The following is a 26,094-nucleotide window of genomic DNA, read 5'->3' on the forward strand; positions in this document are numbered from 1 at the left end:
TTTAATATATGTGTTTAAATCTTCATGTCTCCATGGTCTAATGACCTCTCTGCAGCAACGATTTGCTTGGTCATAAGCCAGTTGTTTTATAAATGGCATTACCTGTTCTGTATTACCAAATATCCTAGAGGCTGACTGAATAAGTCTATCTACAAATTCAGCGTAAGGTTCATTAGTTCCTTGTATTACCTTAGATAATTGACCTTGTAAGTCTCCATGCCCCTGTAAAGTTTTCCATGCCCTAACTGCATCTACAGCAATTTGTGCGTATACGCCAGGGTCATATTCAATTTGCTGTCTTTGACCCTCATAAGGTCCCTTTCCCAATAGCATATCTATATTTCTTTGAGGGTAACCAGCTTCTGCATTTCGCCTAGCTGTCTCCATGCAAAATTCCTCATTGGTAACCTTCCATAACAAATATTGTCCTCCGTTTAGCACAGATCGACACATGTTAGCCCAATCTGCTGGTGTCATGTCCAAGTTGGTAAGATTCGACCATGCTTATTGTGAAGGGAGCTTGCGGCCCATAGGTTGTTACAGCCTCCTTTAATTGCTTTATTGTTTTGAAATCTAAAGTACGGTGAATTCGTTGCCCTCCTGCCTGCTCAAGTACAGGGCATGCTAATCTTTGGGGTTCTGTCTCAGAATTCCATCCATCAACTACGTGAGTTGAGGGCCGCTCAGCGGTAGATGGAGCTGTTGGTTGAATTATGCCCTCTGGTGATAGAACGGAGTTAGTAGCAACCTCCTGTTGTAATTCTCCACCTGATGGCTGCTTTTCCTCTAAGCTTGCTTTCTTTAAATTTTCCTCTGTCTGACTAGCTTGAGAGAACTTCTTTTTTGCTTGACCTAGCGTTTTTTCTACCATAGTCTGGACCTCTAACAATTTACTTAACAGTTTTTCGGTTTGTTTTTTACTGGATTCTAATCTACTATAAAGGTAACGTAACCCAATAAGATAGGATAAAACAAAGCCGAAACAGAATGAAACAAAAACGGAGCAGAGAATGGTTGTATCGATTTTCTCTTTCTCAGGGCCAAATAACTTCAAACCTTGAGCCAACCATTTTTCCCAGTTCGCCTGAGAAAATTCTAGGGCTAGGGAGCTCGAAATAAAAACAAAATAAATCAAAACAAGAACACATTGTTTTTTGAGATGGGCACCCATCCTGTCGCCTTCCCTCAGGGGTGAGCAATTTTACTCACCTCTAAGCTTCAGGCGTTCCCCGCACGGGCCGCCAAATGCCGCAGTCTTGGCTGGGCACAGAATCACAAGCCACTCAAGCAGGAACAAAACTTTATTTTGAAAAAGCCACCAAGACTCTGTAGGCGCCGGCAAGCCAAACCCGGTCCTCCCACGCGGGCGTCTACCGGAACCTCCCGTCTCCCGGAACCGGGGGTCCCCCGACCTCCCCCGGAATTTCCTCCTACTATCCTTCCCCAACCAATGGGAACTCTCCATGAGTCCCGTAACATGAGTCCGGTAGCAGGCCAGGGTGAACAGCGGGAGTCCAATTTCCATATGAATGTAAATCTTAACATAATCATATCTCAGTGGCTAGCTGGCGTCACTTTACAACCAAAGGTGCCATACATTGTATATTTGCTTGTGGCTCCTAGCAGTGGATGGGGTAACATCAGGTTAATACTGGCCATTTGTATTATAAGGGTTAAGGTGGAGAGGGCTTCTCATTATGTAAACATTAAGTAAACAGGGTTCTTTCTTACTGACAGCTCTGAACACTGTCTTCAGGGAAGAGTTATCTGGTTTTGAGGATTTACCTGCTTCCTTAAAGTTTCAGTTTAATTATGTGCCACTTCGCATGAATGACTCTGTTTTAGTTTGGTCTGATCTGATGGGGCCTAGTGCAGTGGGTTAACTCTAAACAGTGACCTCCTGTCACTGTTTTTTATTTTTTATTCTAGTAAATTTTGTTTGCTGAGATATACATTTCTACGTTATTTTAAAATATTACAAAGAATATTAGAGACAGTTTATTCTGGAATCCTTGTAATAGAAAAGCATTAGCACAATAACAAAGGCAAAACTACATTATAAATGGTAAGACATTTGTACCAAGTTCCCAAATTGAGATCAAATGAAAGCAACTAAATTAAACCTTTATATCTGAATTTCCAAGTGGTCAAGGTAAACTATGGAAGTGCATAATTCTTAGCACCAGCTGATAGCAAACTGATTAATCAGTAGAAGTAAATGCTTTCTAGATGCTACATTCCAGGAGAAATTATATTGATACTTCTAAAACACAGGACACTGAATAATGTAATAATTGATGTACTTAGTAGCAGAATTAAAAAATCAGGGAATCATTCCATGTAGATATATTAGCTCTTCATTGACGCCAAAGATAAAATATCTAAAATGATAGAACATTTCCAAAGAAAGAAGCTCTGGGTTGTTTAGAATACCCCCAAATTTACTCAAATATTAACTCATTGGAACATGAAAGAAATGACCATTACTTAAAAAATAATTCAGAGATTAACTCTCAATAAAATATATGATTCAAATAGTGATAACTTTTGAGCAAAACTGCTTTCTGATGAACCTTGAGTAAGTGAAAAGAATTCCATACAGCACCCTCCGTAAGCTAAATAAATTAGCATGTTAAACAACATTTCTTCATCGTACAAGTATGACAGATGTCTTGCAAATGTCTCCACTTCCTCTTGTATGTATGGCAGACATTCCTTTTGGCATCCTTTCCTCCTGATCTTGGAAGCAGCCTTGAGCTTCTTAAAACAGCACTCCAGACCCTGAAAAGAATTGGATACTGTAGATAAATTGAAAACTGTTGGATAGTTATCATTTGTATTTTCAAACAACTGGAATGAGAAAATATACCTGCCAAAAATGATTTTTAGTTGAGAATAACAAATAGTTGGCTCTTCTCGCATTAAATGGACCACAGATCTCAAAGCTTCTTCAAGCTACTCCCAGGGCACAAGATAGTATTTATTCACTCTGTTCAATACTGAGAACAAATAATGTGTGAAAATGGAGTGAGGTTTCCAAACATGACTAAGATACCTAAGCATCCAAAATGCTACACTTTCAAAAGGGTCAAAACATGGAAATATCAGACAAATTAGAAGGAAGTTGCTTTATTCCCCACAACGAATTAATTTGCCAGAAAAATAAGGTACACAATGATGGATATAAATATTCATCAAGCATTAAATAGCTTTCATTTCTTTAATAAAAGAAATAAGTGTGATACAACTTCCCTTCCATTTCCAAAGATTCTCCTTGCCACATATTTTCAACCCTCCCACCATGTCAACCAAGGGTTAGTGTGACTCAGACACTCAGATTCTTGAAAAAGTGATGGGTAAATGAAAAACACCATCTACATTACAATTGTAACAAAGTAGCAGGATGGAACACTTCTTAGACCCACTCAGCATTTTTTATCTGATAATATCAAGGCAGGACCTCCCCTGTGAAATTGAAATATCATATATCATTTGTCTTCCATCCTGATACTTGAAATGCAATGAGCTGCTACTTCTCAAGGAAGCAGTTCTGATTGTTGCCATGGGTGAGATGCAGAAAGAAAAGTATGTATTGCATTATAGACTTTATATGGAATCCTCTCCATCTTCAGTGTGAGTAGTTTCACGAAATGTTTACAAAGTGAGTAATGGATTGTAGATAGTGTTAGCATAGAAATAAAGGTGCAAAACTTTTATAGAGTAAATATTGATTACAAATTTCTAAGGCTATCTATCTTTTCTGATTTTTAGATGCTCATAATCATACATAGGAATAAAAATGTAACTAAGAGTAAAGTCAACTGCATTTTAGGTCAAAAAGAGTTACATGATAGGAAATAATACTGTAAAAATAATACCATTAAAAATTTTCTTTGTAAGATCACTGAATACAGAAGTCTCTTTTATGAATAGTATATGAAAACATTGTCTCAGCATCCTTCATCTATTAATCTAGTAATACCAGTATATTTAATGCCTTATTATCTTTCTGGTCCTGGATAATTTTCAGGAAGCTTCATTCTAGGTTAATGAGCTTTGTTGATCAAAAAGTATGTAAATGACACAAGCATAAGAAGAACCCTAGGTATTTCTCCCTTGGAAACGGAAGCCAGACATTTATTTAGAGAAGAATAATTCAGTGTGAATTATTTAGTACCCACAGTCATATACTGTTAGCACTAGAAGGAACCTCAGGGATTTCCTAGTTCAAAGGTTTTCAAAAGGCATTCTTCTTAGACATGCCAGGAGCCAGTGCACTCAGTGCCCTACTTCCACTTCAGCTAGGCCATCCTATTATTTACTGTTTTATCTAATGATATGGCTTGGAATCTTTTCATTTGAAAATGTATCTGCTGGTAAACACAGTCCAAGGGTCCTCACTCTACCAATGATATCTGTTGGATCCCATGATGTAAGAAGACTTCAAGAAGAGGCTGGCTGTTGGTTAATAGAGCCAGGTCCAATGTCCTTTCTACTTAAGTGTGTCATTTTCCTCTGTGGAATTTTTTGAACCAGCTCTTGAACAAAAGTGTTTATCCATTTTTAAAGTTTTAAAGCCCTATTGAAGAAAAAGATTTGGGTGAAATTTCCAAGCGTAGGTCTAGTTTTTAGATATGAATATTAGTTCAAATGACAGAAATATTTGGCTATTTTGATAAGTTAATTAGTCTGGCAAATTTGAAATAACATTGGCTTAGAGGAGAGAGGAGGAGGGAGGGAGAGATAGAAGGAGGAAGTGAAGAAAAACCAAGAGATAGCAATAAATAAGAAAGGAAAAGGAAAAAAAAACAACTATTTGTTTTTATTTAGATGACTACATTTGGGCTTGATGGGTCCACATCTATTTTTATATTGTCATTAAAATCCAATTAATTTTACCTAATACCATAAAGAAAATATTTGTTGATAACTGCTTCAAAACAGGTTGTGATTCTTTTAATATCTGTGAATCCTTTTCTATGTAAGTAATTGCATTTAAAAGAATGAATGGCAAGTCACTCTAAAAGAAAAAACATGTGAAAATTTAGTATAAAACAAAGAAATGCCCCCAAGTTGAACATTCTCAACAGAGAGGCTATACCTAAAGCAAGGTACAAATTGATAAAGACCATTGTTATGTGATTATGAATTAAGACATACAGCTTTTTTCAATATGGGAGAGATACTAAACTTTCTCTGCAAATTAAATAGAAAGAAAAGCATGTATTGCATTATAGACTAATTTGTTCTTATTAAAGTTCCTTTTATATTGCATTGGTGTTATTTCTTGATTTATGTGTCTCTCTTTTAAGGCTGCAAGTTTCTTAGTGAAAAGATCTTACCCCTTAGTCATCTATTTTTTATACCTATCAATTCTCATAGGCATGTAGTAGAGGCACTATTACTATTTATCTGGTGATTGAAACATGAATGAATTAATATGAGTAGCTCTACTCATTGAGATTCTGGATTACTTGTATTCTCTGGTATCTCTTTAAAAGTCTATGTTGTTTAGATTATTCTCACTTCAAAAAATCTTGGGCAAAAATAGAATTATATGTTCAGATTTTCTTACAATTTTCTACACTATTTAGTGGCTTGCAGGCACTATTGAAAAACCAAGTTCACATGTATTGTAAATCACCTCCATTGGCAAAAGGAGTAGAATTATAGCCCAAACAAGTATATACTGGTGATGTCCTTATAGATCTTCACATTCATTATAAAACACAATACACAGATAAAAATATACAGTGTGTGTGTGTGTGTGTGTGTGTGTGTGAAAATACCACCAGTGCTTCAGTTTTTAAAATTATTGAAAGATACAGTTTTAGAGAATAAAAATTGTGGATATTATTTGATGGGCACATTTTTTTGAGAGAGAGAGAAAGAGAGAGAGAGAGAGAGAGAGAATTTTTTAATATTTATTTTTCAGTTTTCAGTGGACACAACATCTTTTATTTTATTTTTATGTGGTGCTGAGGATCAAACCCAGTGGCCCACACATGCAGGCAAGTGCGCTACCACTTGAGCCACGTCCCCAGCCCTTGATGGGCACATTTAATATGCCAAATATATGAAACACTTGCACATATTTCTTGATCTTTGAACATTCTTAAGAAAGAGAATGCTTATTATTTCCATTATATAGTGGAAGAAATAGAGGTTTAGAGAGATTAAGGAGTTGAAAGGTTTGTTTCAAGCCCACGTAGATCTGATGTTATAAATTATAATCTAATATTGCTCATTTTAACACCTTGTATATACAGAGGGTCTGATGGAGCGCATTAAAAGAAGGCAAATTCTAAAATGTATGAAATTATTTGGTAGTGCCTTACTTTGGAAGAGGACAACAAATCCAAAATCCTTTCCTTTTTGCTTTCTCATAACTACTTGACTTCAGGGATCTTCTAAAATCACCGAAAGGAAAATTCATGTGCATTTTCCAAGTCTTCTATTGGCACTTTAACCAAAGCCAGGGTAAACAGGTGGTCTTCTCAAATATACACATTTTATCATCTTAGTAGATAGCTCAGTTTAGGTTCTTTTGAAATAGTCTTCTCTTTTGTTAATTTACAAATTTAAAAGATCAGTGAAGTGTGAGAGTGAGATGAATATAAAAATACAAGAACATATGCAGAGGGTGCAGAAAGAGGCAGACAATACAGTGTTTCTCAGCATGAGGGTTGCTCTGTCGAATTACTACTGGGGACATCTGTGCCTACACCAAGCTGTCTCAGAAAAAGGCTTTGAGCCAAACCATCATGCAGACCTTGTCCTCCACACAGAGTCATGGTGATTCTGCTATTCAGAAGCACTTGCCTGCAAAAATAATGTGCTCACAATGCTGCAAGGAGCATCAGAATCATGCACTATCTCCATCTAACAACACCTTTGCAGTCTCTTCACAGCAGGGACTCTGCACAGCTCTTTTAATCTTCTCACCCTCTGTGGGAAGTAAGAACTATGATTTTTCTTCCCCTCACAAATTAAATTGTATTACCAGGTAGCAATGGGGCAGTGCCAGCTGAATAAAATTGATAGCAAATGCAGACAGAAGAATTCCGATGTGTTCAGCTGTCTTCAAGGAAGAGAGATTTTATTTCAAAAGCTGAACTCAATGAGGCATGAGCCCCAGTGCCATGTAAGCACCCTGGTGTTGCTCACTAAATCTAAAACCAGTGATGGCATGGAATGGACACCACCTGCTAACAGCCAGCTTAGGTTGCTCCATCAGCAAGTAAGCCATGCCATTCTTTTCCTGCAAATACAAGTAGTTGCTATCCTCTTGAATTTTTAGATTATGCTTTAATACAGTAAAAGTTAAATTTTAAAACAGAGTGTTGCATTCACTTGTTTAAATATTCCTAAGCATAGCAAGTAGAGTTAGCTTTTTATATTGCTAAATTCTAGCTCATCAGGAAGGTATGTAAAGGACATATAAATGAGGCGTGTTGTGAGAAACATTTTCCAACTGCAGAAATCCTGCTGCTTGCTTCTGACAAGAGGATGTAATAAAAGGTTGAATAATACCTTTGGGATTCATAAATTATAAATGTGGTCTTCTGTTGGTGCCATGGTATTCATGTTGCTTACATCCTTTCAATGGTCCATAACTAATGCATGTATTGCTAATGTCATCACCCTGTCTTAAATTATAATAGAGACTCAGATAGCTTTTCCCAAAGTACATTCCTTGGAACACTAATACTGTTTAATAGGGTTCTTTGAAAACACTGTCAGAAAACATTCCTGTGAATTGATGGAAGATATGCTCTGTTGCATTTTTCAAAATTAATTAGGAACTGCTTTGAATTAAAATATCTTAAGGGATACACACCCTATTCAAATGGCTATTGAGGAAAGAGTGTGAGAACAAACAGCAGCATAGACTGTCACTATCCAAATGTGGATGATGGGGCATGGAGATAAGAGAAGCACCTTTCCCTTATTTGATTATTATTTTCCTTCTAAGATTAAGACCCAGTATATTGATTTTCATTATAGTTTCCTTATATCATAGCCAGAGAGAGTAAAAAAAAATAAATAAAAGTTCTGTCTATATAATCCACTCTTCTACTCCTAGAGTAAGGCACATAGTAGGTAAATGCTTGTTGAATAAATCAGTGAATAATTGGTGAAAGTGTCAACTCTGTCTCTTTTAGGAGTGGGCTTATGTATGAAATTACATTGTCTATTTCTCAAAAAGTAAATTGACAGTACACGAACAGATGTTTCTAAGCTACCACAGTGGCTCTGTTCTCCTCTCTATACCTTGTAAATGATGAAATCACATGCACATTTCAAAATGTCAGTCTCTGTTGCTGGCTGTGTTGTTGCCTTGGCAACATAGACTATGACATTATAAGCGATGGTCCCTGCCATGGCAGCTATTTGAGAGCTATCCTGCAGAGTTCCACAATGAGATGTTGCTGTTATAGATCTCTAGCCACCCCCTGGTCAGAACCCTGATGTGCATGTGCCTGTGAGAACGAAGTTTACCTTATGTTAATTCCTCTCATTATTCAGTCCTAATATTCCAGCTGCTAAATAATTATTTTATCCTCCTCCTTCATTTGCTTCAATTATGCTCTCAGTGGATGGCATATTGTTTATGAAAATATCCTCAAGAGTGCTGATGATAGGATTTGGGGATTTTATAGACCAGAAGAACTCATTTAAAATTAGAGGAACAAATATACATTTGTCCATTTTTATTATTGCTAAGTAAAAACAAAAAAATTACCCATTATCCTGATTTTATTAAAGAAAGAACATTTTGTATCCCGAAAGTAGGAAGGAAGGAACATTCTTTATTTTTAAGAGCCCTGTAAAATATCAATCTCATGGTCTATTCGTTTGATTGCTGAAAATTTCATTGTGGACAGGCCTTGTTTCACAAAAGCATATTTGAAAACCTCTTCTAAAGAGAACAGTAGGAAAATAAAAGCAAACATAAAATACAACAAATTTTATTCTAGATGAGGCTGATAGTCTATACAGCCTAGAACTCTTGTCTTATCAGTGGCACCAAGAAACACTGAGCCAGGTTGGTTTATCATGTCAGTCTCTAAAGTGTATGTGTTCAAATTCACAAGCATGATTCTCCACTGCCCTCCTCCAGCTTCCAGCCCACCTGTGCACTTTCCCTTTTAGTATACAGCTTCACTTTCTCTCTCTTGAGAAAACAGAGGTCATAGGTCTCCTGATGACCTATGTACAAATTATCGGCATCTCTACCCATCCTCTCAATGCATGGACCTTCTTTTAACCTTCACCTTATCCTTATTTGATGCTCTATAGTAATTAATCAGATTTGTTTGGGTCCATATTTACTGTACATGTAATGATGATGGCCCCTTAAGGAAGAAATTGACATCATAACCTTTCTCACCAGAATTCTCATAGAGTTTAAGATCTGGGACCCAGTCCATCTCTCAAGGTACAAGCTAATCAGGCAAGGACTGCTGCTGGTAAGCCCAGCCAAGTATATGCCCTCTCTTTTCCTGATCTTTGTGCTTATGGACCTGCTTATATGTGGAAAAGCCAGAGGCCCACTGTATCTTCCAACGGAACTATTTCCAAGGAGCCCTAAATAAAGCTTATACTGTGATCTCCATCTGACTATTTTTTGTTTTTGCACAGCATTGCCTAGAATTAAGGAGGGTTAGAGTTACATGGTAGGATTAGCATATGTGCCCCACGCCAATCTCTTTAACACTTTTCATCCCCAACACCACTTCTTCATACATCCACCCACTGCAATCTGGCTTGACCACCCACAGAGCACACCAACCACTTGGGCAAAATTCACCAGTGTCTTTCTAATTGTCAAATCCAATGACATGTGTCAGTCTTGTCATGATTTCTCTTTTATATTTTAAAAATCTTGAGTCTTTTAAAAGTAATATGTGAAGGTTTTTGCCTCTTGAAATCTTGAAAACTTTTTAGCTCTTTTATTGTTGTTGTTCTTCCTGATTTTGACCCTTTTGATGATTTCCTGTTTGAAATTTCTGAGTTTTTCCCCCCAAAGAAACATTCTTTCTTAGATTTTCTCTAACCATTTCTTCTAGGGTTCTTTCATTAAATATCTTTTTGCTAATATTCTTTTAAGTTCTAATCTAGACCCTCTTCTAATTCTGCTACTCTTCTCTCATTCCTTCTACTAATTTGGCTTCATATCTATATATCCATCTTAGGTCTGTGCCTAGACCACCAGTTCCATATAGATACTCATTTGACTTAGGTGGGATTACATCCAAATAAACCCATTGTAAACTGAAAATATTGTATATTAAAATACATTTAACACACCTAACCTGCCAACATCATAGTTTAGCAGCACAGAGATGTGTAGAGTATTGATTGTCTTCCCTGGTGACTGAGTGGCTGATTGGGAACTGAGGCTCCCCACTGCTTCCCGGCATCAAGAAGGAGAACCATATCAAATAACACTATCCCAGAAAAAGATCAAAATTCAAACATCAACGTACTATTTCCACTGAATGTGTATTGATTTCATGGCATCATAAGATAAAAAAAAAAATCATGGATCAAGCCATTGTAAGCCAGGGGTTTTGTATATATAAATTATATCTCATAGCTGTTTGAAAATTAATCATTTCCATTCTGACCTGCTTATTCTTCTATCCTCCTTCAAGGAGTTTGCTTAACTACCCAAGGCAGTACGTACTATGGTAGTTATTCTAGACTTCTCATTTTAACTTTCCCTACTGTCCATTAATTCTTCAGAATCCTATTTAGTCTAATTTCTAAGGTATCCCTGACCTGTTCATTCTCTCTGTCCCAACATTGTTTCTTTAACTCATGGTCTCATAAGTAAGATTTTTCTTGATACACATCCCTGGGCTGAACAGTGAATATGAAAGGAAGGGTACTGGGATGGGGAAGGATTAATTGAGGAATGTGTATACTTGCAATCTAGTTTTTTTTTTCTCTCTCTCTCTCTGTCTCTCTTTTTTGGTCATTTTATATGAAAGTTTTACAGAATGATAGGGTCTGCTCCCATTTCTGCCTTATCTATTTCTTATTTTTCCCTATATTTGGGTATTTTTTTTAACATTGATACATTTTAAGCTGGTTGGGAAACTGAAATCTTCTAACCTTGTGCTTTTGATCTTAAACAAGGGAGTCATTTTCTTTTCTCTCTCTAAAGACTTACTCCCAAGCTATCAAAACTTGTTTTTTTTTTTTTACTTTAATAGTAAAAGAATTAGCATAATGCCTGTCTCTCAACATACATGTACGTATAATCATTTGGAGTGATAATATATAATACTTGTGGAAATTAATTATAAAAACATAAGACATGAGAAATGTTGGCATTAAGTAATTTGGAAGAGTTGATTAATAACCAATTTTTTACAAAAGGGAATAATATGCAGGTGAAGCTTTTATTAATGGACAGACAGTAGTGTTCCCAATGAAAAAGAAAATTTGTTTGATGATCAGACCTCTTGACAATGACCAATCACTAATCATTGAAATAAAATTATTTTATAGTGAGAATCATTTTTGTCTTTCTGGAGCATGAAATATATAATGATCAGGGTTGGAAAATAGAGCTTGGCAAAACAGATGGCAACTTCATTAAGGTGGTTTAGGGACAAAGTCTAGATTAAACTCATCACAGCTGAGGAAGAGGGATCCTTAATTTTCCAAATAAAGGAATTGCATTCAATTTCATTATTCGAGGATGACTTGACAAGGAAACTGGCTCACTCTCAATTAAGGTTCCTGGTCATAGGTAAGTCGGTAAGTCATATGAATAGGCATTATAAACAGAAAGCTTTGCTTGTCAGTATAAAAACAGAACTAAAGGATTTAGGTGATCCTAAAACGTCTTTTAGAGCTGAGGCAATGTGAAGGAATTTGTTTTCCTCCTATACGGAACACCCACTAAGGAGGTAAGTGCTGTGGTTCATCAATCAAGACTCTTCCCCTACACAGAGAATGGAGTTTGCGTCTTCAAGACTTCATCTTCAGTGTATGGAAATATACAGCATAGATTTATATGTAAAGCAGCACACAAAAAAATTAATTTTGAAAATGATGACTATGATTAATCTAGTATCATCTGTTTCCCATGTCTGATTAAATTGCAGTTTGCTTTAGTTACAGTCAGAGGTGTGGATCCAGTACTAATATTTTGGAGTAGTGACCATTTTCTCAACCTTAACAGACTTAAAAACTGTATATTGGCTTAACTAGTTAAACTTTCAGAGTACCTGTTTTTATATTAGAAAGTATTTCACTTTAGGGTTATCAATATTTCCTTATGGTCTTTCTCTTTTTATGCAAGAAAAAACACCTACCACAATGTAATCCAATATGTAATCCAATATATAAGGGATATAATTTGACCTTCACTTGCATCAAACATTGATACATTACTTCCCTTCCATTAAACAAAAAAATCTAATCTGTGCATTGAAAGAAACATCATTATTTACAGTCATGCGTTACTTAAAAATGAGGATACTATTTTGAGAAATGTGTCTTAGGATAGTCCCATTGTTGTGCAAACATTATAGCATATACTTAAACAAACTAAGATAGCAATGACATCCACAGGTGAAATAGTCTTACATCACCTCTGTATTGCCATCCATCATTGCTTGACCCATCATTGGGTCATACCTTAATGTATTTGCAAAGAAGGTTGATATTTAAATCCATAATTAATAGTCACCTTCATTAATGACACTTCAATTTGTTAAGAGCCTGCCAAAACATCTAATATCTCTATGTGATTTTTAATCATCTATTCATCTTTAGCCAAAATAGAATATTCTCAGTCTAAGACAGCTATCTCACCAATTGTCAGAAAGGATCAATCAGTTACACCCAGGATGAACAATTCATGCAATGACAGGCAATTGGCCAAACACTGCATGCTTGAGATGAGTGATATTCCAAGAGAAATTGCCCTTAAATCCCTTTAAAATACCCTCAAAATTTTCTTTCTGAACTAATATTGCAAGAGACAAGAAAACTAGACAAAACAAATCAATGTTTTGCCAAGATGTGACTGAATGTAACAACAACAACAAAAAAAAGCCCAGTAAATGAACGGGATTGAAAGCATAAAATACATTCAATCCAGTGAGAATTGATTTATCTTCAAAACAGAATCACCACCTAAAAGATAGCTACACTATTTTGCTATATTCCCCTGGCACTTAGGCAGTCCATATAATCCTGCATGCCCAATTCACCCATTCAAATGGAAATAATTTGCCATTTTAAAATGAAAGGTGTGTGGCCACAATCAGTATTGTGAATCTTCTATTGCCTCTTTGCCACTAACAGGTCCAGAGAAAGGCAAAGATTACAAACTGATGTGTGTGTGTGTGTGTGTGTGTGAGAGAGAGAGAGAGAGAGAGAGAGAGAGAGAGAGAGAGAGAGAGAGAATGGGGGCAGAAACAGCACAACTCTTATCCAAGATTCCTACATGGGACTCCAGACCCTGCATGTGTCTTGAGGCCTTCTGTTGCACTTCTAGTACACAGACCAGGGTTTTCCAAACTAGTGTTCCAGAAGGGGACATAGGACTACTTACCAAGAAAAATATGAGTAATAATGTTCCATACTTAAAGAACTTTGGGAAATAGTATTAAAGATAAGGAGATTCCTCAAAACTTCAAAGGCATTAAAGTGCTATTATTGTACATTGTAGATGTTTACAACTGACATATGCTTTCTTCATTTTCAGACATATTTTAACCCTGGAATTCCCAGTAATGTTTGAGTTAAATATCCAGTGGAACATGATCGAGGTGGACTCTTGGGATCCCTTACTCAAGTCTTCTCTCCTGTTGTCCCCTGAAGTTGAGGGAGGATGCATACCATAACTAAACCAAGTTGCTTACTTGGAAAACTTCCAGGTCTACCAGTAAGTTGCAGTCCCCAAACTATGCAAGGTAGGAAACACTTCATAAATGGAACCAAAAGACAGTGATCCTCAAACATGGAAATTCACAGAGGTAAAAAGCCATTTCAACAAGACAAAAACTCTTAAGCTTTGCTTCTCCTACTGAGTCTCTACCCACAAACCCTGTGGTTCCTAACCTTGAACCATACTACCCCTTCTTCTGCACCTCTACTTGAGGGAAGTGAGGTCTAGTGAGACGGAAAGATTTCCACACACCACATGGGAATTAAGACTGTCACTATAAATGTACTCATTCATAGATACTGGATCGTAGATATCTGTATGATATTAGTCTCACCTTGCAAAATGTAAGCTTTGCAATTTACCCAGAACTTTTAATGACATTTCATTTAATTAATATTTTTTTCTTTTTAAAATGGACTAAAAACTAAGGCATAAAAAGGAATTCTGTAAATGAATATGGTCTAGCTAAAACACCAAAGAATGTCTCATACACATCAGGAATCATCTAATGCCTCACTTACAAAGAGTGCCTGCTGGAAGGCAATGCTCAAACTTCCTACAGATTGGCAGAAAAAATAATGATTGTGACTTGGCTTTGTGAGATGTGTGTGGAAGCATGTATCTGGTCACATAGGACTTCATTTTTAATAAAGTCTTCTAAATAGATAAAAGAAGAGAAGCAACAAAACACTAAATTTTATTTTTTATTAAGCTGGGTAGGTTGCAATAAATGCTTCTGTCTGGAGTATTTTTTCTTAGGAAATAATAAAAACTATAATGTGAAGCAGGTTGGAATAGAATGAAGTTCATGCATTTGGGTAATCAAACATACCAGGTATTGGATACCTCCCATGCCACTTTCTAGCTAATTACTTTGGGCAAGTTCATTAAGCTTGCTTAGCTTTAGCTTTTTCATCTATAACATGAGGATCATAATGCCTAACTCAAATTGTTAATATGTGAATATCATCTTGCAATATTTCTAGTTCATTATAATCATTCTATAAATGAGGTCTCTTCTAGGATAAACTAAAATCAAAATGGTAAGCAAAATCAAAATAGTACTAACAAGAGCTATCAATCTTGTTTCTATGATTGTTATTCCACAGTAAAATTCTTTTACCTAATTTGATTATATTTCATGATTGTACTGCATCTCTAACAAATTATAGCATTTATATGGTTCAAAATGAGTTATGTACCTGACAGTGAGATCTAACAGCAGCAAAAGGCAAAACTAATAACTCTAATTGGTGAGTAGAAGGAGACTTAGACTAATTTTTAAAGCATTTTGGATAGAAAATGGAGTCAAATATATGATATGTATGATATGTCAAGGTCATTGTACTGTCATGTGTAACTAATTAAAACAAATAAAAATTAAAAATAAAAATAAAAAAAGAAAATGGAGTCACTATTTTGGAAGAAAAGTCTTCTATATTTTAAGTTTTATTTTGTAGTCTGTCTTGAAAAAAAGTTCTAAACTATTGGCCAGATAAGACATTGATGAAATAAAGTGTAAATTATGATTGAAATGGTAGAATCAAGTTTCTAGAAGCTTGTTTAAATGTCATTGTCAATTATCCTTTGAATACTTCCACTTACAACTTTAGGAAGAAGCCCTAGGCTTATTTCAATCTAGACTGCTCTTTTAGTGTGTTCCAGAGCTTATCACCTCAACATCCTCAACACTCAATTTTTATGAAACATTGCGGTAGAGGCAGACATATTAAAGGTAAAACATAACTAGACTGTCTGAAAGCAGATGTATTTCTCTGGGGATACTGTAAGATTATTGAAATGGGGGTCAGAGGTACTCCATCAAGTGAGCATTTATCATAAAGGTATTCTAGAGAATCAGTGTTTAAGTAGAAAAAGTAGAACTATTATAAGTATCATTGGAATAGAAAAATAAATAGACAGATTGAGGTTTACATAAATGTGGAAGAACCTAGTGAAGTGAAGGTCTGGCAGGCTACAGCTGGAAGATCGGGAAACAGTCACTTATGACTTCAGCCTGGAGTGGGCAGGAAACCAGAACTCAGAATTCAGAGAAGTTACTGCTTCTGGTCACCAAGACCCAAAAGAGGGAACCCACAGAAATATCCACAGAAAGCCACATGACTTCCTGCAACACCATCTGAGAATATGGCTACCACTTCAGTTCTGTCTTCCAAGTCTCATAGTCCCCGAGTTCTAAGCCAGAATTATACATAGTTCTAAGGCAGAACTATCCAGGGAAAAGGATTAAAGGAAATGTACTTCCTAGTCTTGGAAGGGCATGATGATGGTATTGAGTTGGTAAGAGACCACTCAACTGGTTAAGCTGCTCCCCTGTCTTGGCTCCCCCTGGAGGGCAGTGAGAGTCACAGAATGTTTGGAGAGATCTATGTCCCTAGTATGGCTTTTAGCGTTTTTCCTATAAGAACTCTGTTGGCAAAAATAGAAGCAAAATGATGTAGTATATAATGATCTAATGATGAAATCAAGAGCAAAGAGACATCGAGCAATTATAGAGTATCTTTTGTGTGAGAGACATTAGAAGATTTATAGATATTATTTCATCTAATTTTAAAACATGGATTATTATTATTATTTTTATATTACAGAGAAGGCAACTTCATATTAAGGGTGAAATTAATGTCTCCTGAATAATGTAACTTCTAGATCATGAAGTAGATAGAACTTACACACAGTGCTACTTCTACTACACCATCTCACGTCCCATGAATGTATGGAATAGAAATTTTGACATTGCTTTTAGTAAATCACAAGTAGTTTTGTTATTAATTCATGTCCACATTGGCATTTACTGAACATTCAATGTATATTTTGTGGCTTACATACCTCAGAATGAAAGAAATCAATTTTTAAACTCTCTCTCTCTCTGGGTGACTGCCATTTGCCCTAGAGTTTTGTAAATTGTGGACTTAAATATTCCATTAGTCATCCAGGTGATCATAGAACTAGTTAGGGAAAAGAGGCAATTTCTCTGCAAGTAATATAGTAACGAATACAAATTAAAACATAGAATCTGCAAAGGTTCTGTAACATGCAGATTAGAGGTAGTTCTAATTCCCTACCTCTTTTTTAGTATTGTTGCTTTGCATAATTGTCTTCCTTGAATTAAAACATGCTGTGATTATTTCCAAATAAAAAGAAATCTCATACCAAGAAAATCATAGATGTTTCTTTCTTTCTAGGAAAAAAGTCAGTACAGTTCTTGAAGGTCTTAACATTTTCAAATATATATTAAAGTAGTCTGATTATTTCACCCCCAGCTGTTGTCTCAGGTTTAGAATGCAGCTATGGTACTAAAGCCAATTAGCAATGCATGCTAAGATCATTTTGGGTTCCTACATAATGACCTAGTACACTCAGCACTTCAATGACCTTGGCAGGCAGAATAGTACTTTGAAGTATTTACAGTCATCACTCCGGAACTCTTGGTACATCTTGTGCTGCTGGTTTCAATTTCTACGTAAAATATAATGACCTTAATTGGAGATATGTCTCTTTTTAACAGAGATCTTTGTGGACTCAAGCTTATGTTCTAAATGCATCAACATGAGGAAAATCACATTAAGAGAATAATCATAAAATTTCAAGTGCCTCACCTACAGCATTTAAGCAAGAAGAAAATGCCTAATTATGCGGTTGTTCGCATAGCTTCACAATCATGCTCCTGATTTTCTTGTGTGGAAAATCAGTTCTTAGTCCCAAGATATCTTCCCAAAATGAAAGCACAAAATATTTAAATTCAATACCTGAAGGAGAATCTCAGTTTTAGCTCCTTGTTTAACCACTGAGGAACAGTGGAAATTATTTATGTCAAAGCTTAATAAAGAAAATGAACTAAAGGAAGCTCTTTGAAATACTTCAAATGGGGGGAAACTTGTCGTTCTGCAGTTGTTGGTATTCTTCCTAAAGCCTACCCCCCAAGAACAGAGGACTGTTCTGGCTGCCTAATTCCTGCCTGAGAATGGGTTTCTGCCACCTGGGAGCCAGAACCAAAACTGCTTTACCGGCCAACTCTCATTGGCTGGGATTTGCACTCTTTTCATTTACAGTGTGTTTCATCAATTCCTACAGAATCTACCTTTTTCAATCATTTAGTGTTTGGTACCCATCTCACCTGTCTTTCAATATAGATCTTTCTCTAGTCCCACTTAGTGCTCCCTGGTAGTCCCTGAGGGTTCTCTAACTGTTCAGTCACCTTGCCTATTGCTGTCACAGGGGAGTTTACACCTGATTCTAATAGATAATGGACTCACAAATTCTTTATTTGAGAATCATTGCTGAGAAAGTTTATTAACAAGTCTTTCTACAGACCTTTATTTATTTTCCTCATGTTTAATGTGCCAGTTTTTACACTTTCTCCTAAGGTAGCTTTGAGAATTAAACGAAATGATACATGAAAACATCCACTGTCTATACACATTTAGCACCTGTCACTTAGTAAGTACTTAAAAACTAAAGCTATTTTTTTCCTCCATTTTTTTTACTCTTATGTGCGTTGACAATCTAAACTTTTTATATTTTTCTATTTCGTGTGGTAGTTCACCTACTCTTTTGAAATAAATACAGCATTGTAGCATTAGATAAAGTTTTCAAAACTCTAGGGTAAGAATTACAGGCTTCATTTGGAGGTTTCGTTGCCTACTATTCTGATACTATATATTTAGTAAATAATTACTGAAATGAACCAAAGCGAATGGGAAGCTGGAGGAGATTTCCAGGGCAGTTGCCAGTCTGCCTATTACGTGTGTTACTCCTGACAGAATGTCTTCCATGAATTAATGATTCAGAACACCAGGTGGTCAGCTGAAGCTTCCCAAAAAGGGAAACAAGCAGGAGGAGAGGAGGATTCAGCATGAAATTCTAAGTTTCACCACCGTGAATTCAAATCCTCCCTATCACTTCCCAAAGTAGCAGCTGGTGTCACAGCTTCATTCCAACTGTTAATGAGATGGCAGTAATGTTGGGGGCACAAGGCAGGATGTCACTGCATTCTCTTGCCCTGCCCTGCTTCCAAACTCTAATGGTCCCAATGATTCATTTGCACTTAAATCAACCTTAATAGATACAGCATTTGTGAAAGTACAATTCCAGGGTTTTTTGTTTTTTTCTAAGTCAAAGTTAAAGGAAAGCTATGAATGATTTTAATATTCCCTAGGATTCATATTTGGCAAGAATATAGCAAGTTGGAAGAAAATTTTTAATGATACCAAGAATTGCCTTTATTTTATACCCATAGCCCTTTGGAGTCCTTAGTGTCATATTAGAAAGAATAGAGAAACCATATCAAAAACTTTGGAAATTTTTATTTAACTAATTTCTCTTCTAATAATGAGAATAAAGCCATTGATTTCTTGATTTAAGTACAAAAAATACATTTTTTACCAACACTTATTTAAGCATGCACATGCACACACACACACACTTGTTAATATATTGAATATTACTCTTTAAGCATCCTCTGTTGTCACTATAGCAACCCATCCCACCCACGAAGATGAGCTTAAGGGGCCTACCAGTGCTAACTTCATCTACAATTTGACATTAAAGATCTTATTTTAGCTTTTGGAGCATTCTTGGTATTGTATATATAATATCTGCCCATAGACATAAGTATTTTCAGAGAGTCCACATGCCATCTCAATTTATGTCTTCTAGCAGAAGTAGGTCAAATATAAAAATTAGACAGATCCTACACACAGAGCTCATAAAGGAAGAGGATAAAATGCTATAATCTTATAAAATGAGGGAATGTATAGATTACCACTTGCTAGTCCTACTTACTATTTAAGAAACTTTAGGATAGAGCACAATAGAGAAAAATTCACTGACATATATTGGAACCCAAATATTTAACATCTAAGTAGAGATCCTAAAAGCTCCCTAATTCTTCTTCAGTCACCCCATTCAGTGAGAATTACTTCAGCAGCCATGTCAGAACTTCTGCAAATTCTTTTGTGTAACTTCATTCTACATTTATATTATATAGGAATATCTTGAGAAATATTCTTAATGCAATGTAAGAGATTAATGTAACTCTAGTCTAAAATCTTGGGACTTATATTTCCTGAGTAGTATTATTACTACAAGTCTGTTTGAAATACTGATACTTAGTTTTAATTCAAAGGTGAGAGCACCAGATTACAGTAAGTTAACAATCAACAAAATTCTGGACAATACCAATTATTGGTGAGGATATAAAGCAACTGGAACTCTCAAATATTGATGGTAGCGATACAGAATGGCATCACCACTTAGGAAACAGTTTTGTAATTTTTATATAAATATGTACTTACTCTACAATGAGGAATTATACTCCTATGTATTTACCCAAGACAAACAAAAATATGTTGTATGTTGATACAAAGACTTGTTATACAATGACCATAGCAACATTACTCATAATAGTAAAAAAGAAAAAAAAAAGAACTGGAAACAACCCAAATGCCCACTATTAAACTGATAAACAAATTGTGGTGTATTCATACCATAACTGCTGATTTGCCAATGAGTTAGATGAATCTTAAAAACATTAAGCAAAGCAATGAAGCCACACACAAATGACTATACACCATATGATTCCGTTTATATAAAAGTCTAGAAAAGGCACAAACTATATGGCAGAAAGTAGATCACTAGTTTCCTGCAGGAAGGACAGAGGAAAAAAGATTGAGTTTAAAGATGCACAAAGAAACTTTTCAGGATGTAAATGCTCTTCATATGTAATTCTAAGTTTTGGCTCTATAAAGGTATATATTTGTGAAAATTCATCAAGTCAAACATTATAAATGGCCAAATTTTTCTATCTATAAATTTTATTTCAATGAAGCTAATTTGAAAAAAAAATGAAGTAGTAATTTCCAAGAAAAGGCATAGGTTTCAAAAGTTCCATTATCGGAAGTCTCTAAGAAAGACCTCATCTTGTCACTATGTGGCTGAAGGAGGGTTGTTCTGAAACTCTTCTTCAATTTCTTGTCTCCATTCAGTTTTTTTCCAAATTCTGTGTAATTACTAATAAGCATGGTGTGGGTGACAAGTACCTATATAACCTAGGGAGATGCAGAAATAAACATAATGATAAGGAGAACGTATTTCTAATCAATGTTGGTGATACTTTTCTGTTATGTTTCTAAAATTTTTTGAAGTTATTATTGTGATTTTTTTGTGTGTTGTTATGTGAGGCATTTGAAATATTTAAGATGTCACACTAGAGAATCTGGGAAAGACTACAAAGAATTTAATTATTGTTAGATTTGTGATTTATTAAACAGGTTAAAAAGAATGTTATTAGATTTTTATCTTGATTTATTAATTTTTAAAAATATATACCAATTATAAAATATAATTGAGGGATATGAGTATAAATTCCTCTAAATGTCTTGACTAAATATGTTCTCACAATTGGTAGTAGGTTTTAAAGAGGGTATCAATACCAGTCTGCCAGCTTAGGTTTCAAGATATATATATATTTTAAAAATTTTCAATATATTTCTATATTGAGTCCTAATTTTGAGGAAATTTTAGAATTACCCCCGACTTTTCTGTCTCTCCTTTACCAAGAATCATTTTAATCTCATCAATGCTTTGGACTTTCTAGAATCAAAGGAAAAAATCCATTTTTTCCTTTTGTTTTCAGATTCAGTGTTTCTTTGGATGCCATTGCTACTTGCTTGAATGGAGAGTGGCACAGGCGTAAACTGAGAGCAAATAGATGGATGAATAAAATTATCTATATTTCAAACATTTTATCCCCTACAGTACCAAAATTCATAAAAAATTTCTAAGCTTCTTTATTTAGTCATTCCACTTTTGGGGAGCCCTTTTCAGAAATTATCCATAAATGGGAACCATATCTTACTTGAAGGCCATCCACTGAAGATTATTTTCAATAATGAAAATTATTTCCAATCCAAATGTCCAATAAAAGATAATAAGTTAATTAACTATGAAAGAATCTCAGTGGAACATTATTCAATCATAAAAATTATATAAAAGATCCTTGCACAGTGGCATAAGCCTGTGATCCCAGTTAATTGGGAGACTGAGACAGTTTTGCAAGTTCAAGACCATCCTGGGCAACTTAGAGAAATAAAATAATAATAAAAGGGCTGGGAATGTAGCTCAATGATAAAGCACCTCTGTGGTTAATGCACAGTAACAAATAACAACAATGACAACAACAACAGTAATATGAAAGAGTATTAAAGGAAATGGAAGGATCCAGGATTTAATGTTTAAAAAATAAGTCATATGATTTTATATTGAACAAATAAACAATACATACATATTGAATAAAAGTCTGAAATATATATATTTCTGAAGATATCTCCCCAGTTTAGATCTCCTTTCTGAACTCTAGCTCTGCGTATCTGAATGCCTGCTCAATATTTCTGCTGTGAAATCTCATAGCACCTCAAAATCAACATGTCCCAAACTGAGTACATCTTGTATTCTTCCAAATATGTTCCATTTGTTATGTTCCTTATCTCAGTCAATGGCTATCCATCCAGGTATTTCAGCCAGACATCTGGATGTCCTCAAGTCTTCCATCTGCCTCCCATATTCATATTTAACAAATATTAAATTGGCACCTGCTGTATTGCCAGAAACTGGCTATACACTGAGCATTCCATTTGGATAAAAGCACACATGTTGCCTGCATTCATAGAACACATTGTTAATGAAAAGCAGACATTAATTACAACAATGCAAAGAAGTAAAAGTTAATACATATTTTGATTCTTCTATGAAGGAATAAAATAGGAATCCTGACAGAATAACAGGAACAGTTTTAAATAACACAATCAGAAAAGCACTCTCTGAGCAGATGACATTAAAAGAGACCTGAAAAGCCATGAGAAAAGTGTGTGGCAGAGAGGAGAGAATTATTGAATAAATTAAATTATTAAATGAAAGAAAAAGAAAAATCACCCAGGAAGAAATGCAGAATAAAATTGATTTTGTCTTCTCAATATTTCTTGAATATGTTCTCTTCTTTCTATCCTCATATCCTTAACTCCTTTCTAGTGGTTTAGGAGTTTCTTTGGATGCCATTGCTACTTGAATGAAGAGTGACACGGGCACAAAATAAGAGCAAATAGACAGATGAATAAAATAATCTATATTTCAAATATTTTATCCTCTACATTCCATATGGACCAAAGCACACATGTTCCCTACATTATCACTTCCTACAGAACCAACTCCCTTCCACCAGCCACCTGTCTGTCATCTTACGCTTCAGTCATACTAAAGTTCTTCTACTTCTTCACATGTACAATTCTATTTCACCCAAGAGCCTTTACCCAAGATGTACTCTCTGCCTGAAATACTCCTCCTTATTCCCTTTCATCTGCCTGTGTCTTTTAACATCTTTTGGGTCTCTCCTAAGATATTTCACTGGGAGAGTCTTCTTTGAATCCCCAAGTTTGAGTAGGTGCCCTTCTTAGGTGGCCCAAGAGTACACTCTCCTTCCTCCTCTCACCCATGACATGCATTGCAATCACCTGCTTGTTCTCTAAGTCTCTAGACTACAAATTTCACAATGCAGAGACTTTTCTTTCCTTTCATTGATATATCTTGAAAATCTAGACTAAGTCCTGACATTCAGTGAGTGTTCAATAAAGACAAACAGAATCATTGTATATATGAATTTATGAGCCCAAAATATTTATCACTGAGTGATGAAAAGTATAAAAGACTTGTGCTTCTTTATGAAAGTTTCTTCAAACTCTAAATTTTCTATAGAGAACATATATTGCTATGCTACAGAGGAAAACTATACAGGCTTCCAAAGGTCCATCAAAAACTGATATGGAAATAGCTAATATTTTCTAGACTATCCCAGAACTTAGGATGATTTGTCTAGAAATAGGTGAAAACTTCACCTTGAGAGTGGGTAGGATCTGAGGCAGGAGTACTGCATCATCTTGGTCAGCCTGAATGGATAAGTTGAGATGGAAGTTTCCAAAGGAAGGGCTTTAGGGGAAGAAAAATGCAAATCCAGGGTTTCTCATCCAACTAAGGCATTCTCCCATAGAGACTGGCAACTAGACTGCAGCCAGTTGTCAAGCTCCTGATCAGATTCCTAAAAACCTATAGAAGGGGATGCAATATGGACAGCAGGTAGTAGAACAAACCTGGAAAATGAAGCAAAGACCACAACAAATCTCTCTTTAAGGGGAATTTACATCCTTTGCATGGGAGGGGAGTTGACTAATGCTACTGACAGCAGGAGGATCATCATATGGTTTAAAGACCACTGGAGAGGTTGTCATGAGACCATTATTTAGGCTACTTGATTTTTTTGTGTCTCCAAGAAAGGAATGTATCTTCTGGATCTTGGTTTCTTCCTTTGTCAAATTAATGGATTAGACTAGCTGATCTCTTAAGTTGTTTTGCAATTAGAACATTCTGTGTTCTCTCATTCTGGGCAGAATGCCCAAGGTGCTCAACAAAATAAATCTGTTTTGAAGTCATATACGAGGGAAGTGATTCACCTGTACTTATTTCTGAAGTGCAATGTGAATTTTCTGACTTTCAGATAACACCTTGACACATGCTTGATAGTTTCTGAGTAAATTTGCTTTACATGTGATGAAACATACTAAATTTAAATTGACTCTAGTTTAATCTAAAAGCCACAGCAATCTGACACATTCATACCCATAGACAATGTTAGAAGAATTTCATTTACTGCTAATGCTTGGTGCTAGAGATCCTTGAGAGTCAAACACAATTCATTTATTTTATGACTCATTTCTAGCAACTTGGGAAAAATACATTCAGTAATTCTGTGTCAGTGCTATGAAGAGTCAAAATAATGAACAAATATTGAAATTCACTCTAAAGCATCAGAGAAAACCACATCTAAAAGGATATTCTGGACATAGTCTGCATTGGCTCTTTATTCCAGAAATCATTTGTCCTTGAGACAATCCCATTATCAGGTATCCTTCTCCTGTCTTGGATGGAGGCAGAGGAGAGAGACTTGATCTTTCATTCCATCCTAAGACTATCTTGCTTCTAGTCTTTTTCAGATCTTGGTGACCTGCAGACACCTGCTCCCAAAACTGAGCATTTTTAAATCTTCTCTAATATTGGTTTACAATATTCAAGGCCCCCACACTGGTATTCCCCTCATGGATGTTTCTGCCTGGATATTCTTTCCTGGCTGGAATATTCAAGATTCTTGGGGTCACGCAGAGATGTTATGCACAGGTTGCCTTCTGTAAGGATGGTAAAAATTCTCTTTATAATATATCAAGGACATCAGTGTTACATTGTATCCAAGACTTGCAAGACTGAAGTGTAATGTGCACATCACCAGTATTAGAACAATAGTTAAACCTCCTCCATCCACCATTGCTCTTTGACTCTTTATCTTTACATTAACTTTAACAAGCATAGGTGAAATGATTGTGCCAGGTCATTAACACCTAACTGCAATCTCACAGGCACTGATCCTCTCTCCATGTTCAAACATTATAAAGATACTTTCAGGTAACATATCCATTTCTGGTCAAATTAACCACAGTCTGGATAGCAAGAGGATTTCACTTGATCCACAAAGCGCAGTCATATCACATGAGCTAGAAGAGAATTGGCAACTTACTTCAGAATGGGACAATATAAATGAGCAAGCACTTGGGGCTTTATTAAGCTTACAACAGATTACACTGCAGGTGAGTAGGAAGTACAGTTGGTAAACAAAGGTACCACGAAACTACTAATGATCTCTGCACATACATCCATCCAGAGCCTCGAGTCTCCTCCCCAGGGGATTTGACAATCTTGTATGCTGATTTCACTGTGTTATATTTAGAGAGACAATCTGTAAGATCAACTCCATTGTATCTGTTTTGCAAAGAGTTCTGAGGATAAGCAGTTGTGAAATTATGCCCATACCTTTTAGAGTGTCATTTACTCTGTAGGAAGTTGATATAATCCTATTACAATTTAAAGAATAATATAGGTATTTTCAGTCTCTACCACTAAAGTATGGAAATCTTTTAATCAGAAGCATCTCCAAGGTTTCCTAAATTCACTCTCTAAAAAATGAAATGCTTAGCTCCACAAAGTTGAGCTGGCCTCCTGATAAAACACCCATTCTGATGGTAAATCTGTTCTAAAAGTTGAGATGGAAGTTGAAGAAATAG

Source organism: Spermophilus citellus, assembly GCF_964194105.1.
Source record: "Spermophilus citellus genome assembly, chromosome: 14".
NCBI lineage: Eukaryota > Metazoa > Chordata > Mammalia > Rodentia > Sciuridae > Spermophilus > Spermophilus citellus.